The following is a 7,647-nucleotide window of genomic DNA, read 5'->3' as shown; positions in this document are numbered from 1 at the left end:
CCCCCCCCCGGCCAGGAAGCGGGCCATCCCCGCGGCCCCGGCCCAGATGAAAGCGGAGCGGGCCGGGGGTCACTTCCAAAGCTAAAGTGATAATGGCCATTGTGCCGCTGCCGCCGCACTTAAAGGGCCCGCCGCCTCCGGCCGCCCTGCCCCGCTGCGCCCCGGAGCGCTCGGGCACCCTGCGCCCCGAAGCATCCTTCTGCCCCACACCCCGCCCGGGCTTGCAGCCCCATGGCGAGTGGCAGAGCCCACTGGGGGCACGGGGTGGGAGCTGGGCGCCTGCGCGGGGCACCCATCGTGTCCCACGGGGAGCAGGCAGCTCCCAGGTGAGTGTTACTGCAGCCCAAGGGTTGGCACAGCCTGCATGCGTGTCTGCTCCCTCTCCCCGCTCGCTCCTGACAAGGCCACGGTCCTTCTGTCCTGCTAGCTAGGAGATGCCCTTTCCTCTCTCCTTCCCAAGTGGTGCCCTTTCAGCAGCAAGGCCAGGCTGGCTGGATCCCTGGGCTCCTAAGGCAGACACAGCTCCCCGTCAAAACCCTCTCGTTTGTCTGTGGGAGGCACCCAAACGACAGAAACCATTTCCCTGTCCTCAGCTCTGGGCAGCCTCCTGGACAGCCTTACATCTGCCTGCTGGTGCCTGGACCCTCGGTGGAGCTATCTTTCTCCCCATTATCTCTGCTCTGCTGCCTCCTTAGCCTAATCTCAGGGCCGAGGTCCCCCTCCTTAACTCCCGCTCTCACAATGGGTTCATCCTGTCCCTTGGGCATCACGTGAGGCTGTGCAAACAGCCGCATCAGGCACCTCGCTCCAGCATTGCTAAGTTGCCAACACCAGCTCCAGCCCATGGCCTCTTCACGTGTCCAGAACTCTAGAGCTTCCTCCAGAACCTGTCTCCTCCCAACCTACATCACCCCAAAACAGGAACCCAAGGAGCCCATCTGGTCTTGGGTGTGAGTCCTGGGTGCATTTTAATGACAGAGGTCATACTTTGGTCAAGAGGAAAGAGTTGGGACCTTTGCTGTCAGTGCTACATGTCCCCTGTATGTGTGTAGCTCTGGCTGCAGGCAGTATCTACTTCCAGCCTATCCCTGGGGACCAGCCTGAAACCTGCCACAATCGCCCCAAATCCAGTGAGGGGCACAAAGTAACTCCTGATGCCAGAGACAGCAAGGCCTTCCTGCCCCACATGCCACTGCCCTTGGGGAACCTCACTGTGGCACTCATTTCTGAGGTAGCATTTGCCAACGAGAGAGCAGGAGGGCTCACGGAGACGCCGTGTATAGGATTCTTGTGCAATTCAGGAAGAAACACAGATATTTCAAAGGGTAAGTGTGCCCAGATCCCTCTCCTGCTGCCTTTCCTTCCACCTTCGTCCAGTGGCAAGCACTGCTGCACAAATCAAGGCATACCTTCACTGCCTAGAAGCACATATCCCAGAGCATTTTTCCCCACTGCTCTTGTCTCACATTTGATCCCAGGAATGCAGGGGGAGGCCGGGCAAGGAGGGTTTGACAGGAGGAAAGGGCTCCCTGGAAGCTGTGGACTGGCTGCTTAAGAGTCCTCCCAGCCTTAGTTAGGAGTCACCACCCCAGGTGACACTGAACCCCGGCCTTCAGGACTCAGAGGGGTCACTCTCACTGGACCCAGTGAAGCTACAGTGCAAGGAAGAGAGACCTAAACCATTCCCTGGTGAGCTTTATCCCCTTCAGACAATCTTTCAAAGCCAGCTCCACTCTCGATATCAGCCTGTCCAGTCCTGGCTCTTTTCCCCTCTGGCAGGCTAGTGTTCATGTCCACAGCTGCTGAGCTTCCCTTCTCATCCTTTTAACTTCTTCAGTAGAAAATGCAAAGCAGTGCTCACAGGGCAGTGAGACACTGGTAAATGCCGGAGTCAGCAGGGTCAGTGATTAACATAGGAGCTGGAAAACACACAAAGAGACAGCTTGGGCAGTTCTGTTATGCAGATGACTGCACACACCCACTTCCAGCTTATAAACAAGTAGTTAGCATTTTTCTGTTCCTTGGAGGAGTTCAGTGGGGGACCAGAGTGCTTCCTGCTTTGGTGCAGGATGCTTCAGCATTACAACCATGGAGCCTTTTGCAATTTAGCTACGGCTGCCAGAAGCTTTTCTGTCTCTTGTGTTTTAACCTGCCTGCTTGCAGCCCATTCTCTCCCAGACACGGCTCAGAGAAAAGGTGCAGAGATGCCCAGCTGTGGGGAGTCTCCAGGCACCATGCTACCAAACGTGCTGTAAGGCAGGTTTTACTGCTCCACGTTTGGGCATGGAGTCTTCTCCCAGGTCAAGAGCAATCTTTTTGTTCAGCAGATAGAATTCTTGTTGGTTTGAACCTCATGAGGAAGGATGTCTCAAGGACCTGGTGCTGAGTTCTTGTATAATAAGATATGGCTTGCTCTGGTTCTGTCACTGTAATGTGACAATCTTGACAGTGACACACATGGGGACAACATTTAAACACACAGCTATCCACCCCATCAGGAAAGTTTCCCATTCCCAGCTAGGGGACCTCCAGGAGTGGAGGGAGTCAGAACACCCTACCTACTGCAGGGCTGTCCATGGGTGGACCAAATGAGACTATTCAGGCAGGATGGGATGTAACTGAAACACGTCGGCAACCAAATGCCATTTGGGGCAGGTCAGACTGTGGACCAGTTGCCAAAACCACCTCTGTAGCTGGAAAAGGTTGACCCACACTACTTTATGATCCATTTATCATCTATACATGGGCTAAATTGACATGTCCAACCTCTTAAAGCCATTCCTGGTACCCTGGCTTCTGGTTGTCCCACCTTTCTCCCTCCAGAGCACTGCAGAATTTGAATCTCTCTGGGAAGTCAGGGGAGCTGGGACTGTTGACGGGCTGATGGAAATGAGAGCATGGGAGCTTCTAGGAGGGTCCTAAGTGTCTACTGTCTTGGCTGTCTTTCTCTCCTGTGCCTGGCATTGCTCCACAAGGAAAGAGCAATGAGCAGAGCTTGCAGCCTGAATTGGCAACAGAAATCAGGTTGCTGCAGCTGCAATACGCCCACTATTCTTAGGGAGAAGGAAGGTCAAGTGGTTCTGGTGCAATTTTGCCCAAGAGGGACCTGGAAAACATGGAGTCCACCCCAATTATTGTGCTAACTTGTTTACTGTGAGTGACAGGAAGTCCTGTTTTGGCATTCATGCACATTATCTGGTACTTCTCATTCCTGGCCCTGAAACCACCTTTGAACCCACTGCCTCATGCCTGTGCTGGAGCCCTTAAAGTGATGCTCAGAGAGACCAACTGTTGGGCTCTGCAAAGAAGTCCTGTGAGGCACCCTCCGGTCTGTGCATGCCTGGGACAGTGCTGGACACTGGCAGACAGGTCTGCTCACATCACACTGAGAGGGAAAGTAACAAACTATAGGAAATTTTCAGCCAGGAGTAGCAGAGCTGGAGTGATTGAATTATAAATAGGAGATTATGTGAGGAAAAAATTTATTTAGTGGTGCTGAAGTGAGAACTGGCAGGCAGAGATAGCCAAGTGCATCAACCTCACCGAGGGAGAGTGGTTAACAGGAGTGACTTCGGCTGAGAAAAAAAGGGGCAACACAGACAGCAGAAGTATTGGGCCTGAATTTTAAGGCAGTGTAAGGGCAAGGCCCAGTTAGGAGTTTAATCTCACAAGGGAAGTGGGGAACTGGCCTACACATTAGATCCCATCTTGGACAAGAGACTGGAGGCCCTTAAGTCTCTCCCACACCCTATTGTCCTCTTTCTTTGAAGTGAATCAGAACTCAGGGTCATTCCCCATCCTCCAGCACCCCTCAGTGCCACCTCCTTTCCATTCTGCAGAGAACACCAAGGGCTCTCATTGCTGTTGTCCTCTCTCCAACTTAAAATAACTCTTTGTGGGACCAGAGGACATCAGTGCTGTCTCCTGAGAGCCACTCCCTGTCCCTCTCCTAATGGTTACTGCTTCCCAGTTCATCTTCTGGGTCATGTTCTGCACTAACCAGTCTAATGCACCAGGAATGCACAGGAGAGCCAGGTCTGCCTGCCCCCTGCCCTGGGGGACCAGAACCCTGACAGTAGGTCCCATCTCTAATTCACCTCTCCTCAGCTTGGGGCTCTTTTCCCTTCTGGCTTCTGGCTGGCTGGGCTCTCTTTTTCTTCCTATTCTGTGAGACAGGAGGGAAAGTTTGAACTTGGTGTTGGCACTGTGCTCTTGCTCTACGAAGCCTCTGCGAGGCTCCCAGGTTCATAGGAAGAAATTAAATGTGAAGCAGCAAGTGAAGTACCACAGCACTGAGCAAGAACTAGGAGTCCTGGCCGTATCCTGTGGTCCTGGCCATAGGTGGGAGGGTGGGGGAGAGCTGGGAACTGAAGGAGATTCAAAGTCAAGATCAAAGCATTTCCCTCTGAAGCCCTAACACTCTCCTTCCCTCCCACTTGCACATAAAAGCACTCTGCCCTCAGCGGGCTCTCCTCTGGGGAGGGTGGGTGGAGGAGGGGTCCCTTCCCCCCCTTTTTTTTTTCCTGCGTTACTAATAATTTTTCTCATAGGTGAAATGCTGAAAATCCTTGACCTCTCCTCCCCCATGCCTGCTTCTTACCCAGATCCAAAGGGCCCGGAACCGTTTCAACGACTATGAGTTCATGGCAGACCTGGCCTGCTTTGGGGGTGTTACCAGCCAATGCCAGCATGGGGGAGATGCAGCAAGCAAAGCCTTTGAAGTGTACAGTAGAAAGACACTGTTAGAGGCAAAGCACAAGGAAGGAGGATTGAAAAGAAAGCAGAGCAGTTTGGCGCACAGGAGGGGGAAAGGCTAATTAAGACACAGTGTGGAGAAGGAAAAGGCAGAATCATTAAGATATCACAGCAAGAGCCGTGGTGCGGCTCCATGGAGGTTTAAGCCATGCTGAGCCTAGCCTATGCTGTTTGCTCCCCCTCGGTTTCCCATTCCCACCCTCTGCTTTGGGGTGGCACAGGAGTGTGAGGGACTCTGTCAGTCAGTTCAGCTTGCTGATCCAGCTGGAAATTAGCTGGTTTAGTTCACACCCTAATACAGACAGAGCTGAAACCCAGGATGAGAGTTTTCATTACCCTTTCTTTACTAATGATCTGACAGAGGGCTAAAGCTTGTAGGTGATCCCACACCGAAGAAGCTGCAAGCTCCAGTGAGGACAGGTACCTATGAGGAGACTAGAAATTGGAAGCATGGGCAGGAAATGGTGGATTCAGTTTTGGAAAGCCCAGGAAGGGGATAATCTTGTGGCAGTGCTTCATTACGCAACATCACACAAAGCCAGCAGCATTAAAGAGGGGAAAGACGGAAAGCAAGCTACAGTCAAGGCTGCAGTTTTGTGTTTCTTTCTGTGATGACAGAAGCTGCTGCTTACTTCAGAGAACACCCAGGACCACTTGCCCCACAAAGGCAGTGAAAGATGGGTTTGTCAGGCTTCTCCCTACATCCCAGCTACAGGCCAGCAGGCAGAGAGGGACCACAGGGAAATGGAAATATAGAGGAGCAGTAGGGAACGACGTGAGGCAGGGGGCTGGGAGGCCAGGGATGCGGGATCTGGCTCCCTCACTGGTCCAGGGCAGGGCAAAAATGCGTGGAACAGCAGGCAGGGGAGGATGGGGGATGGGATGTTTCACACCTAGCAAGCAGGAGCAGATGGGGCTGCGGTTAAACACCACAAGGAATTAACTTGCACTGCCTCAAGGAGCCCAGGACCTAGCAAGTCAGACCCAGCTCTTGCTTCCCTGGAATCATGGCATACACTTTGGTGACAGGTTAGCAATGCAGAGGGGGTTTCTCTTGGGTCTGTAGCTAGTCAAGGAGCTGAGATATGGCCCTTCAGTGCAAACAGACCCATAAAACTCTACTCAAGTCGTGATTCCCCGGTCCTTTCCCAAGCCCTGCCCCCAGGCACACACTGAAATGACCATGGTGTTTGCTGGGGGAGAAACGTGAGAAGTAGAGCCGGAGTGCTGTAAAAGATGTAAATGTTTCTGTGCTGACAGCAGCTGAGTGTCTAGGGCACAGCCTCGGGGGGGGGATGGAGAGGCACCGAGAAAGCACTTCTCTTTTGTTCTTGATCTTGGCTGCCTTAGGAGGGTTCCCAGGAAAAATCCTGAAGCCGATACAGCAAAGGGAGCTCACAGTGTGTGCTTTACCAGGTGGGGGTCGTGGGGTGTCAGTGACAGAACAAAGGGCAGGGAGAAGGACGAAGTAGGAGGAAGGGCTTGGGATAGACAGTTGTGGCAATCTCATCTCTGTGTTAGATCCTCTGACTCCCCTGGTGCTGGAAAGCCATTTCATCAGTCGAGCAGGGAAGGGAAGGAATATCCCCTCAACATAAAGTGGACAACAGAGCAAAGGAGTCAGTTCAGTCCTGTAACCACTGACAAGGTGACACACACAATTGCCACAGCTGCAGCACTGCCCCATGAGAAGATGTGACTGCCTAGGAGCAACCGTCACCCAGGTCTGATGCAACAGCTGAGAAAGAAAACCCCCATGATTCTTTTAACATAAAAGTTAGTCATCACTGAGGTCAGGTTTTCAGAGGGCTGATCTCTGCCCTCTGGAGCTTAACCTTTAGGTATGACTGATAGCATTGTGAATTCCATCAGGAAAAGAGCTGAGAGAAGGGAGATGAGGGCAAGGAGAAAGGGGCACGGCTTAGAGACAAGGCCGTTTGCTAAGGAAACACACTGACGTGTCTCCTTTCATCCCTGGGAGCATAAACACTGATTTTGTGAAGTATGATTAGCTGGACCGCTGGCCAGGTAGCAGCAGAGCAAAAGATGAAGGAGATGAGGATGAAGACAAAGAGGGCTGGGAGGCAGGGAACTGGCAAAAGAACAAAGCTACTATGGGAAGTGGAACCCATAGGGCATGTGCAGAAGCCCAAAGGATCTGCAGAAGAAATGGCATCAACAGGATGGCAGGTGAGAGACACACGAGTAAGGAGGGCATGACAGCTCGTAGGATCTCTCATCTCTTATCACCAGACTTGTCCAGAAATTTACTTGTTCTGAAATATTTCATAACTCAGAGTTTTGGGTTATGAAACCAGATTGCAGTCCAAATCTGAGGAAAAAAAAAAAAAAGTTGGTTTCTGTATTAAAATTGGGGTCACTGAGAAGCCAGAGAGGATCCATTCACTGACACAGCTCACTGCTGCTTTCTTGAAGTCCCTCCCTCTGCCTCGGGTTTCTCACTGCTCCGTTCCCGTTCCTGCAGCGGCGGGGGGGAGCACACACTGGCATTCACCATCGCGCTGGGGATCGCTGCCTAATCCCAAATTCCCGGCTTGAGAAATCCCCTGCAATGGCCACTGCAAGTTGTGCGTCCTTTGGAAGCAACCTGAAACTTCACTGCCCACCCCAAAATAACCCAAATGTGCAGAATCAGTACTGGTACTTTCTTGTCTCCCCTATGACAGGTGGGCAATACCTGCTGCCCAGGCGACTGTCCCTCAGCCACTGGGATGTCCAGAGGGATCATTTCGTGCTTGTCCAGCTCCTTCCTCAGAAGAGGTATTAGTGCCCGGGTTCTCCGGCCCTGCGGCCTGTGGCTCGGCCCTGAACCCTGCCCGGCACCACGGTCCGTCTCTGTGAGCGGGCGGGCGGGGAGGAGCTGAAGGATGC

General features: G+C 52.8%; 1 protein-coding gene across 1 annotated transcript in view; it reads right to left on the bottom strand.

Annotated features, from left to right (window-relative positions):
• Positions 1 to 7,537, bottom strand: part of VRTN (vertebrae development associated) — a 14,113-nt gene extending 6,576 nt beyond the window's left edge. The window contains exon 1 of the mRNA XM_017741836.1: positions 7,454 to 7,537. The gene's annotated coding sequence lies outside the window, so the exon portion shown is untranslated. The remainder of the gene's footprint in view (positions 1 to 7,453) is intronic.
• Positions 7,538 to 7,647: the final 110 nt, after the last annotated feature.

The sequence above is a fragment of the Corvus brachyrhynchos genome, unplaced genomic scaffold (genome assembly GCF_000691975.1).
Source record: "Corvus brachyrhynchos isolate BGI_N302 unplaced genomic scaffold, ASM69197v1 scaffold115, whole genome shotgun sequence".
In the NCBI taxonomy this organism is placed as follows: Eukaryota; Metazoa; Chordata; class Aves; order Passeriformes; family Corvidae; genus Corvus; species Corvus brachyrhynchos.
Note: the sequence above shows the minus strand (reverse complement) of the source record. Positions and strands in the feature narration are given on the sequence as shown.